Genomic DNA, 14984 nt, shown 5'->3' on the forward strand with positions numbered 1-14984 from the left:
CACAGTGGTGGTGACGGAGTCTGACAAAGGAGGGAGGAGGAGGATTGGGGCAACTGGCCGCAGGGGAGCACTGTGCCGCAGCCATCACCTGCAGAGGGAGTGGAAGGAAACACATCCTATCTGCCCCAGATAAGTGACTTCTGATCAGAGCAATTGAGGGTGGGAGTTTTTATGAAAGGTGGAATGGAAGGGGTTCTTTTTCATGTAGACTGGAAGGACTACAACAAACTTGGAGTGACTACACTTTTCACCCTAGTTCGGCAGCCCTGCTGCCCTTTAATACACAGATGAATGAAGACTCCATTTGGAAAGGCCGCCGCTCAGGGATCAAGAGCTGATGCAGCACATGCAGGTGTTTCTGCAAATATGATAAAGAATAGAACATCTCATAAGAAACATCGAAACAATATGGGACCAAGTAAACTAATCTCCCAGCCAAGGCGAAATATTGTAGGCTGTAGAATACAGCATGGGTGGAAAGAGGGCAGTGGGCCAATAACCCAGTGGAAAGGAACAGTTCTGGATCAAGTACCAGTGAATCCCTCCCTATATCTTATAAAGTATGATGGATTTGATTGTGTCTATGGACTTGAGCTTCACAAGGATGAAAGGGTGTCTGCTCTTGAAGTTCTACCAGACAGAGTTGCCTCATCCCGAATCAGCGATGCCCATTTGGCTGACACAATGATTGGTAAAGCAGTGGAGCATATGTTTGAAACAGATGATGGTTCCAAGGATGAGTGGCGAGAGATGGTATTAGCACGAGCACCTATTATGAACACATGGTTTTATTATTATATAACCTATGAAAAGGACCCAGTCTTATATATGTATCAACTTTTAGATGACTATAAAGAAGGAGATCTTCGGATCATGCCAGACTCAAATGATTCCCCTCCAGCTGAAAGAGAACCAGGGGAGGTTGTGGACAGCCTGGTGGGCAAGCAAGTGGAATATGCCAAAGAAGATGGCTCAAAAAGGACTGGCATGATTATTCATCAAGTTGAAGCTAAACCATCTGTGTACTTCATTAAGTTTGATGACGATTTCCATATTTACAGTATGTCTACGATTTGGTGAAGACATCCTAAATGGGATTCTGTACTTTTTTTTTTTGCCAAACGTAATCTAATGTAAACATTTGTAGAAAGTCGCTGCTTTCTGATTACAGAAATGCTCAGATATTCCTGCGAATCCACAATCCCTTCCCAGAGGAAAAAAAAATTGAGAAACCGTTGTTTGAGAACGTTTGTTTTCTTTTCCCTTACAAAGGAACAAACCACTTTCCAAGAAGACTGAAGTTTTTGGGATTATGGAGACATAATGTTTTTGAATATAAATCCTAAAGCAGGTGGTGTATTAGAGCAAAAGAGTGCAAGAGACCAGCCATGCAGATTCTGAAATATTATGACAAAATGTTACTGTATTTCATAAGCACTAATTCCTAACTCTGCTAAGTACTGTTTGGTATACTGTATCGGACTTCCATGAGGTAGTTGCCCATTATTTCAGCTTCCATTTACCTTTTTGAAAGCGGTAGAAGTTATCGATTCTTTTTTTTTTTCTCCCTATTTTTAATTTTCTCCTGCATAGCCCAGTAAAATGTTGCAATGTTAAGTATTGACTTGTGCCTTCTGGGGGTCCATTTCTTCACCAAACCCAGCCAAATCTCATCCTCTCTGTTCCACGTTCTCTATGTACCCCATCTGTGTCACTCATGTCTGTCTACCCCTCCCCTTTAGATTGTAAACTCTCACGAGCAGGGCCCTCTTCCCTCATGTGCCTTTCCTTTGTCTTACTTTAATAATCTTCAACTGTTCCACATCCAGCAGTCTTCTGCCACCTGATACTTATTCCAGTGTCATCTGCTGATGTAACTATGTTTATATACCCTGTACTTGTCCTATACTGTCATCAACTGTAAGTTGCTGTATTCCTGTTTGATTATTTATGTACTCTGTAATTGGGCGCTGCGGAACCCTTGTGGCGCCATATAAATAAAGGATAATAATATAGGGTGTATAATCCCCAGGTGTATCTCACACATTGCTCAGTACAGTATATAGGGTGTATAATCCCCAGGTGTATCTCACACATCACACAGTACAGTATATATGGTGTATAATCCCCAGGTGTATCTCACACATCGTTCAGTACAGATTACAGGATGTATAATCACCAGGTGTATAACACACGTCGCACAGTACAGTATACAGGGTGTATAATTAATTACCAGGTGTATCACACACATCGCACAGTACAGTATATAGGGTGTATAATCCCCAGGTGTATCTCACACATCACACAGTACAGTATATAGGGTGTATAATCCCAAGGTGTATCTCACACATCGCTCAGTACAGTATACAGGGTGTATAATCACCAGGTGTATCACAAATGTTGCACAGTACAGTATACAGGGTGTATAATTCCCAGGTGTATCTCACACATCGCTCAGTACAGATTACAGGATATATAAAATCACCAGGTGTATAACACATGTCGCACAGTACAGTATATATACTGGTCACAACAATGCAGCAGATATTGAGCACTGATCAGGATACTAGAAGTGACACAGAGCTGCAAGATACAGCAATGGCCTACTGTACTGTACTATATGTATACTGCTGGTCACCAAAATGCTGCACTGTCCTACTACATACTGCTCACAATAATGCAGCACAGATATGGATAGTGTACTTGACACAGAGCTGCAAGATACATCAATGGCCTACTGTACTGTACTATATGTATACTGCTGGTCACCAAAATGCTGCACTGTCCTACTATATACTGCACACAATAATGCAGCACAGATATGGATAGTATACTTGACACAGAGCTGCAAGATACAGCAATGGCTACTGTACTGTACTACTATAATTATATACTGGTGGTCCCCAGTCCCCACAATGCAGCACACTGAGCACAGATATGGAGCGTTTTCAGGCAGAGAACGTAGATATTTTCAGCACACTGAGCACAGATATTTGCAGCACACTGAGCACAGATATTTGCAGCACACTGAGCACAGATTACGGAGCTTTCCAGGGAGAGAACGCAGCCACGTCCTCTCCATTCAATCTCCAATGCACGAGTGAAAATGGCGGCGACGCACGGCTCTTTATATAGGATAAGAATCTCGCGAGAATCCGACAGCGGGATGATGATGACGTTCGGGTTAACCAAGCAAGGCGGGAAGATCCGAGGCTGCCTCGGAACCGTGTAAAATAGGTGACGTTCGGGAGGGTTCGGATTTCGGAGAACCGAACCCGCTCATCTCTATTATAAACCTAAGCTGAGAGAGGCCATAGCTGATTATATCACCTTTAATGACAATAATGCCCTTGCAAGATAACCTTATGATAAGGCTGTATCTCTGATGATGTTATGCAACCCCCAGACTCTCCCTTTAGAGTTACAGGAGGCTATTAAAAACTCTCCTATGGGTAAAAGTCCAGGGCCAGATAGTTTCACTGTTAACTAAAACAAAATGTGTGTAGATTAACTGGCTCCTCTCCTACTTTCAGCCTTATACAAGGTTTTTGCAGACAACACTTTCTCTGCCCATTCTCTTACTGCCCACATAACAGTTATTCCAAAGGAGGGAAGGACCCTGTCATGTGATTCAGTTACCGCCCGATTTCGCTTATAAATGTAGATGTCAAACTGTTTGCAAAACTGATGAACCATCTTTATCCTCTACTCCTGACATTGATTCATCACAATCAGGTGGGTTTTGTGCCAGGGAGATAGGCTAAGGATAACACAATTAAATTGATAGAACTTATCATTACGGCATCTAAATCTCCAGTGCCTACTATCCTCTTATCTACTGACACTGACAAGGCATTCGACTGGGTGGACTGGAGCTTTATGAGAGGGGTCCTGGAGCACATGGGACTGGGCAATAAATGTATGCATAGGATACTAGCATTTAATACAGCACACTCTGCCCATGTGCGGGTGAATAGTGTAATGTCAGATAAAATACATATCTCCAACAAAACATATCAGGGGTGCCCCCTCTCGCCATTGATCTTTGTACTTTGCATGGAGGCTTTGGCGAGGGCTATATTGTCCAATGTTGACATCACAGGCGTGACCTTGGTTTCTACAGACTAACGTTTGCCGTTGTTCGCGGATAACCTACTAACCTTTGTTTCTAATCCTATAGTGGCACTTCCATATTTATTGTCTGAATTCAGCGGATATGGGCACTTTTCCAACTTTAAGATCAACTACACAAAATCTATGGCTTTGAATATACTGTATCAGCTCCCAAATATATTTTAGAGACTCTGAGACAATCCTTTCCCTTCAAATGGCATCTCTCTCATTTCAGATATCTAGGGATTATGCTATCTAAAACCTGAGATAACCTGTTCTCCCTAAACTATACTCCTTTGTTGAAGAAGATTTATAGGGAATTGGAGGTGTGGTCTTCCCAAAAATTGTCATGGCTGCAATATGTAAGATAGAAACATAGAAAGATAGAATTGACAGCCGATAAGAACCACTTGGCCAATCTAGTCTGCTCATCATTAAGCTGGACATCATTAAAATGAATATTCTTCTGCGGGTGCTTTAATTATTTCAAACATTGCCAATTAAGATTCCTCCTAGTTTCCTTTTAGTCTTACATCGTGACATTTGTCAATTTATATGAGTGGGGAGGAAACCCAAATTTAAGCATACTATATTATATAGACGTAAGCATCAGGGTGATAATAAACAACTGCCAATTATATCTTGCTATGACCAAGCAATCACTTTTTGTGGGGTTCTTGATTAGACAAGGGAGGTAGGTGGGAAATAGTGAGTGGATATTGAAAATATGTCTTCCCCTTACCACTGCAATACCTTTCTTGAAGCCAAAAGATCTTACTTTTATATCATCCTACCATAGGTCCTACATTTGTTTTGTAGAGGAAACTGAGAACTAAAGATGGCATCTCCTCCATCTTCTCTCCACTTATTCCCTTTCTCTGCAACCCTTTATTCCATCCGGAATAAAGTTCACTTTACAAGTTGTATACACTTGGTCCAAAACATGCTCACCAGAAGTAGGAACCATAACTTTTTATAAAACTTAGGCTAAACCACTTTCAGATCTGCTTGATTAAAATCACTTGCCACAATAAGTGCAACTTCTACACGAGAGGTTCGTAACTTCACAAGAGTGTTGTATAATGATGATGATGAAGATGATGAAAAGTATTAAATTAACTAGAAATAGGGCAGATGCACCACAAAAATTGACTACACAAAGGTACAAGCTAAAAACCCACAAATGTACAAAATAAGAATCAGGACAGTAGGGAACCACAAAAATAATTTCACATTTAGTTCCGTGAATACAAAGTGGTAGTAATTACAGCAAACTTGCATTAAAAACGTCATTATGTCCCAAAATTTTTATGGTATGTAAGTTAGACTAAAGGCCAAAGGGTCTGATTTTGAAGAGCCTGAAATTCCAGAATACATGTTTGTGTATGAATAATAGATTACTTGAATAAAGAAAATACAATGTCTGTTGTGATAGCAACTGATACGAACCAAAATATTTTTTGTGGCTCCTTTCTGTCCCGCTTTTTAGCTTGTACATTTCTGGGCTACATGGGTGTTGTATTATTACTTTGTACTGCCAAGCATGGTGGTATTTCCGAAATAAATCATAATGATGTAAATTCCCATTATACAGTAGAAGGGCAGTCAAACTGTGCTTGGGTTTGGCTCATGGATTTGGCCAACAAAACAGATTTGTAGGTCAAATAAATGCAAACTACACCTAATACAATTTAATAATTTATTTGAAAGCTGTTTTTATATTTGATAACAAGGTCGCAACATACATTTGCAAAGAAGCCAGAAATCATGACACAGTTACTGTAAACTGAAAAGCCAAATGACATAAAGAACATACGGAAAAGGTGACTTGTAGTTTACATTGTAATTGGAAATTCTGCTTGTAACAGTTATCAACAGCAATTGTGCTCTCTTCAATGCTTTTCAGTCTCATGTATTCTCAGTACATGATATACAGTAAGCAGTGTTTCTCTGACGTCCTAGTGGATGCTGGGAACTCCGTAAGGACCATGGGGAATAGCGGGCTCCGAAGGAGGCTGGGCACTCTAGAAAGATTTATGACTACCTGGTGTGCACTGGCTCCTCCCACTATGACCCTCCTCCAAGCCTCAGTTAGATTTTGTGCCCGGCCGAGGTTGGATGCACACTAGGGGCTCTCCTGAGCCCTTAGAAAGAAAGTATAGATTTAGGTTTTTTATTTTCAGTGAGACCTGCTGGCAACAGGCTCACTGCAGCGAGGGACTAAGGGGAGAAGAAGCGAACTCGCCTGCTTGCAGCCGGATTGGGCTTCTTAGGCTACTGGACACCATTAGCTCCAGAGGGATCGACCGCAGGCCCAGTCCTTGGTGTTCGGTCCCGGAGCCGCGCCGCCGTCCCCCTTACAGAGCCAGAAGCAAGAAGAGGTCCGGAAAATCGGCGGCAGAAGACATCAGTCTTCTCCAAGGTAGCACACAGCACTGCAGCTGTGCGCCATTGCTCCTCACACACACTTCACACTCCGGTCACTGAGGGTGCAGGGCGCTGGGGGGGGCGCCCTGAGAAGCAATTATAACACCTTGGCTGGCAAAAATACCACAATATATAGCCCTAGAGGCTATATATGTGGAAAATACCCCTGCCAGAATCCAGAAAAAAGCGGGAGAATAGGCCGCGGAAAAGGGGCGGAGCTATCTCCTGCAGCACACTGGCGCCATTTCTCCTTCACAGATCCACTGGAAGGAAGCTCCCTGGCTCTCCCCTGCAGTCTACACTACAGAAAAGGGTAAAAAAAGAGAGGGGGGGCACTAAATTTAGGCGCTGTATAAATTATATAGAAAAAGCAGCTATAGGGGACATAACTCAGTTAGTCCCTGCATTATATAGCGCTCTGGTGTGTGCTGGCATACTCTCACTCTGTCCCCCCAAAGATGCCTTTAGAAGGGATGTCACCCCCTGCGGGGCAGACACCTGAGTGGTTGAGCTTATGGAAAGAAATGAGTGCACGTATAGACTCCTTACATAAGAAATTTGACGACATGCCAAATGTGGGACAGCCGACTTCTCAGCTCGTGCCTGTCCTTGCGTCGCACAGGTCATCAGGGGCTCTAAAACGCCCGCTACCTCAAACCGCAGACCCAGATGTCGACACTGATACTGACACCAGTGTCGACGACGATGAGTCTAATCTGATGCCCACTAAGGCCATTCACTGCATGATTGAGGCAATGAAAGAAGTGTTACACATTTCTGATATAAATACAGGTACCACTAAAAAGGGTATTATGTTTGGGGAGAAAAAACTACCCGTAGTTTTTCCCCCATCAGATGAATTAAATGAAGTGTGTGAAGAAGCGTGGGCTTTCCCTGATAAAAAATTGGTAATTCCTAAGAAGGTACTAATGGCGTTCCCTTTCCCGCCAGAGGATAGGTCACGTTGGGAAACACCTCCTAGGGTGGATAAAGCGCTCACACGTTTGTCAAAAAAGGTGGCACTACCGTCTCCGGATACGGCCGCCCTCAAGGAACCTGCTGATAGAAAGCAGGAGGCGATCCTGAAGTCTGTATATACTGTACACACTCAGGCATTATACTTAGGCCAGCTATTGCGTCAGCTTGGATGTGCAGTGCTGCCGCTGCGTGGTCAGATAAACTGTCAGAAAATATTGACACATTAGACAGAGACACGATCCTGTTAACCATAGACCATATAAAAGACTCAGTCTTATATATGAGAGATGCACAGAGGGAAATCTGCCGACTGGCATCTAAAGTTAGTGCATTGTCCATTTCTGCTAGGAGAGGCTTATGGACTCGCCAGTGGACAGGAGATGCAGATTCTAAAAGGCACATGGAAGTGTTGCCATATAAAGGTGAGGAATTATTTGGGGATGGTCTCTCGGACCTAGTTTCCACAGCAACATCTGGGAAGTCAGCATTTTTACCCCATGTCCCCTCACAGCCTAAGAAGGCGCCGTTTTATCAGGTTCAGTCCTTTCGGACCCAGAAAAACAGGCGTGGAAAAGGCGGGTCTTTTCTATCCAGAGGCAGAGGTAGGGGAAAAAGGCTGCAACAAACAGCAGGTTCCCAGGAGCAAAAGTCCTCCCCCGCTTCTTCTGCCAAGTCCGCCGCATGACGGTGGGGCTCCACAGGCGGAGCCTGGTACGGTGGGGGGCCGCCTCAAGAATTTCAGCGATCAGTGGGCTCGCTCACAGGTGGATCCCTGGATCCTTCAAATAGTATCTCAGGGGTACAAACTGGAATTCGAGGCGTCTCCACCCCACCGGTTCCTAAAATCTGCCTTGCCGATTGCTCCCTCAGACAGGGAGGCGGTGCTAGCGGCAATTCACAAGCTGTATTCCCAGCAGGTGATAATCAAGGTACCCCTACTTCAACAAGGCCGGGGTTACTATTCCACACTATTTGTGGTACCGAAACCGGACGGTTCGGTGAGACCCATTTTAAATTTGAAATCCTTGAACACATACATAAAAAATTCAAGTTCAAGATGAAATCGCTCAGGGCGGTTATTGCGAGCCTGGAAGAGGGGGATTACATGGTATCCCTGGACATCAAGGATGCTTACTTGCATGTCCCCATTTACCATCCTCACCAGGAGTACCTCAGATTTGTGGTACAGGATTGCCATTACCAATTCCAGACGCTGCCATTTGGACTGTCCACGGCACCGAGGGTATTTACCAAGGTGATGGCGGAAATGATGATACTCCTTCGAAAAAAGGGAGTTTTAATTATCCCGTACTTGGACGATCTCCTAATAAAAGCGAGGTCCAAGGAACAGTTGTTGGTGGGAGTAGCACTATCTCAGGAGGTGCTGCACCAGCACGGCTGGATTCTGAATATCCCAAAGTCACAGCTGATTCCGACGACACGGCTACTGTTCCTGGGTATGATTCTGGATACAGTCCAGAAAAAAGTGTTTCTCCCGGAGGAGAAAGCCAGGGAGTTGTCATCTCTAGTCAGAGACCTCCTGAAACCAAAACAGGTATCAGTGCATCGCTGCACGCGGGTCCAGGGAAAGATGGTGGCTTCTTACGAAGCAATTCCCTTCGGCAGGTTCCATGCCAGAATCTTTCAGTGGGACCTGTTGGACCAGTGGTCCGGATCGCATCTTCAGATGCATCGCTTGATAACCCTGTCTCCAAGAACCAGGGTGTCGCTACTGTGGTGGCTGCAGAGTGCCCATCTTCTAGAGGGCCGCAGGTTCGGCATACAGGACTGGGTCCTGGTGACCACGGATGCCAGCCTTCGAGGCTGGGGGGCAGTCACACTGGGAAGAAACTTCCAAGGACTATGGTCGAGTCAGGAGACTTCCCTTCACATAAATATTCTGGAACTAAGGGCCATCTACAATGCCCTAAGTCAAGCAAAATCCCTGCTCCTACACCAGCCGGTGCTGATCCAGTCAGACAACATCACGGCAGTCGCCCATGTAAATCGACAGGGCGGCACAAGAAGCAGGATGGCGATGGCAGAAGCCACAAGAATTCTCCGATGGGCGGAGAATCATGTACTAGCACTGTCAGCAGTGTTCATTCCGGGAGTGGACAACTGGGAAGCAGACTTCCTCAGCAGACACGACCTCCACCCGGGAGAGTGGGGACTTCATCCAGAAGTCTTCCAGATGCTGGTAAACCGTTGGGAAAAACCACAGGTGGACATGATGGCGTCCCGCCTCAACAAAAAGTTAAAAAGATATTGCGCCAGGTCAAGGGACCCTCAGGCGGTAGCTGTGGACGCTCTAGTGACACCGTGGATGTACCAGTCGGTTTATGTGTTCCCTCCTCTGCCTCTCATACCAAAGGTATTGAGAATAATAAGAAAGCGAGGAGTAAACACCATTCTCGTGGTTCCGGATTGGCCAAGACGAGCGTGGTACCCGGAACTTCAAGAGATGCTCTCAGGGGACCCGTGGCCTCTACCGCTCAGACAGGACCTGCTACAGCAGGGGCCCTGTCTGTTCCAAGACTTAACGCGGCTGCGTTTGACGGCATGGCGGTTGAACACCGGATCCTAAAGGAAAAGGGTATTCCGGAAGAAGTCATTCCTACGCTTATTAAGGCCAGGAAAGATGTTACGGCAAAGCATTATCACCGCATATGGCGGAAATATGTTGCATGGTGCGAGGCCAAAAAGGCCCCAACAGAGGAATTTCAACTAGGTCGATTTCTGCATTTCCTGCAAGCAGGAGTGAATATGGGCCTAAAACTAGGCTCCATTAAAGTACAGATCTCGGCTCTGTCGATTTTCTTTCAAAAAGAACTAGCTTCAGTACCTGAAGTTCAGACATTTGTGAAAGGAGTGCTGCATATTCAGCCCCCATTTGTGCCTCCTGTGGCACCTTGGGATCTCAACGTGATGTTGAGTTTCTTAAAATCACATTGGTTTGAGCCACTAAAAACCGTGGATCTGAAATATCTCACGTGGAAAGTGGTCATGTTATTGGCCTTGGCTTCAGCCAGGCGAGTGTCAGAATTGGCGGCTTTATCATGTAAAAGCCCTTATCTGATTTTCCATATGGATAGGGCAGAATTGAGGACTCGTCCCCAATTTCTCCCTAAGGTGGTGTCAGCGTTTCACCTGAACCAGCCTATTGTGGTGCCTGCGGCTACTAAGGATTTGGAGGACTCCAAGTTGCTAGACGTTGTCAGGGCCCTGAAAATATATGTTTCCAGGACGGCTGGAGTCAGAAAATCTGACTCGTTGTTTATCCTGTATGCACCCAACAAGCTGGGTGCGCCTGCTTCTAAGCAGTCTATTGCTCGCTGGATTTGTAGTACAATTCAGCTTGCACATTCTGTGGCAGGCCTGCCACAGCCAAAATCTGTGAATGCCCATTCCACAAGGAAGGTGGGCTCATCTTGGGCGGCTGCCCGAGGGGTCTCGGCTTTACAACTTTGCCGAGCAGCTACTTGGTCAGGGGCAAACACGTTTGCAAAATTCTACAAATTTGATACCCTGGCTGAGGAGGACCTGGAGTTCTCTCATTCGGTGCTGCAGAGTCATCCGCACTCTCCCGCCCGTTTGGGAGCTTTGGTATAATCCCCATGGTCCTTACGGAGTTCCCAGCATCCACTAGGACGTCAGAGAAAATAAGAATTTACTCACCGGTAATTCTATTTCTCGTAGTCCGTAGTGGATGCTGGGCGCCCATCCCAAGTGCGGATTGTCTGCAATACTTGTAAATAGTTATTGTTAACTAAAGGGTTATTGTTGAGCCATCTGTTGAGAGGCTCAGTTGTTTTCATACTGTCAAACTGGATATAGTATCACGAGTTGTACGGTGTGATTGGTGTGGCTGGTAAGAGTCTTACCCGGGATTCTAAATCCTTCCTTATTATGTCAGCTCGTCCGGGCACAGTGTCCTAACTGAGGCTTGGAGGAGGGTCATAGTGGGAGGAGCCAGTGCACACCAGGTAGTCATAAATCTTTCTAGAGTGCCCAGCCTCCTTCGGAGCCCGCTATTCCCCATGGTCCTTACGGAGTTCCCAGCATCCACTACGGACTACGAGAAATAGAATTACCGGTGAGTAAATTCTTATTTTTTAAGTAATGGATAATATAATTTTTTATTGAATGCATGCAGTTGATAGTAAGATTCTGGAATCGACATAGTGTCTGTCAATCCCGTAACTACTTTCCATATGCTCCTGCATGAAATGAAATCCCTTCTCATCATACTTGCCTACTTTTTCGGACCCAAAATCAGGTGGTGCTCCCAGCCGCCTGGAAGAGTGGGCAAGTCTCCTGGAGCTGCCCAGCCATGGCGTCCCATCTTCCAGAGTGAAGCAGTCGGTACAGGAGGCCGAAGAAACAATTCCCTTTGAATTTTGTCATTGTGGCACCGCCCCCACTTCACAATTCTGGTAATTGTGACACTGTCAAGTAGTAGGCATGACCACAATAATGCAATCACATCAACACCCCCCCAGGGGGTGTAGTATATTAGATAGACTAGACTTAGGTCGACAGTGTCTACGTTGACCACTATTGGTCGACAGTAAGTAGTTTGACATGGTTTCTAGGTCGACAGGGACTCTAGGTCGACATGTATTAGGTCGACATGAGTTTTTTTCTTTTTTTAAATGGTGTCGTTTTCTACGCCATGCTTCGGGCAAGGTGCCTCCATCCGCTACCGCTGCGCTCGCAACAGGTCACCGTCCTCTATTGTAAAAGTATGAAAAAGTTCAAAAAATTGAAAAAAAAAGTGAAAAAATCATGTCAACCTTTTGTCATGTCGACCTAGAGTCCCTGTCGACCTAGAAACCATGTCGACCTACTTACCGTCGACCAATAGTGGACAAACTAGACATTGTCGACGTAAGTCTTGTCGACCTAGAGACTGGACACACCCCACCCCCCCCCAGCATCACCCACTTCTGCTGTACAATGCCCCCCCCCCCCCCCCAGTGCTAACCGGGCTGTCCCCTCCCAGAGGGAGAAGCCCAAAGTACGGCAAGTACAGTATGCTCTTCATCCATATTTTTTCAAAAGAAAACTAAACAAGAAAATAGGTTGTGACAGATTGTAGAGTAATATAACAACTTGCCACTTGCAGGCATCGACAAGATTCCGGTGAGTCTGCCAGATGTTTTAAATGGACAGTCATTTAAAATGCAAAACCAGGTTGGTGCAGCTGGAAAGTAGATGATCCCTGCATCGCTCAGGTTATTACATTTACTCCTGTATGTAGAAAAATCCTTAAACCCAGACTGCATTATAGACCAGCTTATACCCCTTTCACACCACACAAATAACCCGGCATCGACCTGGATCATTGCCGGTTCGACGCGGGTCGCTGTGCAGTGTGAAATGGGTCACTGACGAATTCCCGGGTTGCCTGACCCAGTAATTCAACCTGGAAATAAAGAAGGGTTATTCCCGGGTTATTACTGGGTCAGGTGCAGTGTGAACGGGTTGCCGGAACCTGTTCAAAGCATAGGCAGAGGTGGCATGAAGATGATCTCATCTCCCAGCGCCGCCTCTGCACCTGCCCCCTATGCCGGCTCTGCCCCCGATGGCAACCCAACCATGCCGGGTCGGTAAGCCAGAGTGAAAGGTTCCAATGCTGGGTCGCACCTGGGAAGGACCTGTTTCCAATTCCCGGATATGACCCAGCATTGCGATGTGAAAGCGGTATAATGAAGCAAATGTAAGTGTACTGTATGTAACCTAACAGAGTTATAGGTCATGTTCTCTTTAAACAACCAGACTGATGCGTAATACTTTTTTCATGATAAACACAGCAGGCATTTTAGTATTTCTTCTCACACTGAATCCAGGAGCCTGGAACATGAGGTAATCCTCATTTTCCTGCCTTTAGCTGGAATTTTGTAAATAAGTAGTTTCTGAGCGTTTCATATAGAATTCCATTCACTCTTAAAAGTTTGGATGAAACACAACATAAATATTTAAATGAAATACCAAAGAGTGTATGGCATATTTACTTTTAGGTAGAACACATATTAAAATAATTATTCTGCTCATACAGTAGAAGTTATATAATTTGATCCTTACAGTAAGTACATGCACTTCTTCCAGGTACTGTAATGTGCTGTGAGCTTAGCTTTTGATGGACTGAAAGTTTAAAGACTAAATGAATATACTGTATGGGTTTAATGTTTCTGTGTTCATTTTCAAGCTTTTTCTCCCAATAAACCATACTTGCCTACTTCTGAAAAAGCATTTCAGGGAGATTGTGAAAGTAACACCTGTAAGTGTAGACGTGTACTGCTACATCTGAGAGGTGTCTGTGTCTTAAACATGACTTACATCCAAATGTAAATGAGCCCCAAAGCAGGTAGTAAGATCTACTTGTTGATGACACTGACACTTTTCAGGGCTTGCTCATGTACTGTGTTTTACAGGTGGTTCTCTATACTGTAAATTGCCACAAAACCAAAATGCATGTAGTCATCTGGATTATTGTGTTTTATAACAAATACAACAAAATGGCGCTGATTATCCCATTTGGATCTAAATATCTCGGATTTCATTTTTTCACCTTAAGAATATAACAGCTACATAATGTGGGTAAGGTGCACTCAGGGAGATTGCTAGACTCTTCAGCCAATTAGGGAGATTGCTACTATATCAGGGAGTACCCCTGACAATCAGCGAGAGTTGGCAAGTATGCAGTAAACTAAATATAAACAAAAACTCCTAAATGAATGTTATTGTCCACGAGTGGCTGGATTTAAACTTGCAGGGTGCATTAGTAGTTCAGTTTGTAGTATAGGCCCCCAGAAACTCCCAACATTGGGGGTAATTCTGAGTTGATCGCAGCAGGATTTTTGTTAGCAGTTGGGCAAAACCATGGGGGGTAATTCCAAGTTGATCGCAGCAGGAAATTTTTTAGCAGTTGGGCAAAACCATGTGCACTGCAGGGGGGGGCAGATATAACATGTGCAGAGAGAGTTAGATTTGGGTGGGTTATTTTGTTTCTGTGCAGGGTAAATACTGGCTGCTTTATTTTTACACTACAAGTTAGATTGCAGATTGAACTCACCACACCCAAATCTAACTCTCTCTGCACATGTTATATCTGCCCCCCTGCAGTGCACATGGTTTTGTCCCAACTGCTAAAAAAATTCCTGCTGCGATCAACTTGGAATTACCGCCCATGTGCACTGCAGGGGAGGCAGATATAACATGTGCAGAGAGAGATAGATTTGGGTGGGGTGTATTCAAACTGAAATCTAAATTGCAGTGTAAAAATAAAGCATCCAGTATTTACCCTGCACAGAAACGAAATAACCCACCCAAATCTAACTCTCTCTGCAAATGTTATATCTGCCCCCCCTGCAGTGCACATGGTTTTGCCCAATTGCTAACAAACTTGCTGCTGCGATCAACTCAGAATTACCCCCATTATACTGTACACACAGACACATGTG

The 14984-nt window shown here is 44.8% G+C and overlaps 1 protein-coding gene across 5 annotated transcripts in view; it reads left to right on the top strand.

Annotated features, from left to right (window-relative positions):
• COBL (cordon-bleu WH2 repeat protein) overlaps positions 1-14984 on the top strand; it is a 952910-nt gene that overhangs the window by 712160 nt on the left and 225766 nt on the right. The gene's annotated exons all lie outside the window — the stretch shown is intronic.

This window comes from Pseudophryne corroboree, chromosome 5, assembly GCF_028390025.1.
Source record: "Pseudophryne corroboree isolate aPseCor3 chromosome 5, aPseCor3.hap2, whole genome shotgun sequence".
NCBI lineage: Eukaryota > Metazoa > Chordata > Amphibia > Anura > Myobatrachidae > Pseudophryne > Pseudophryne corroboree.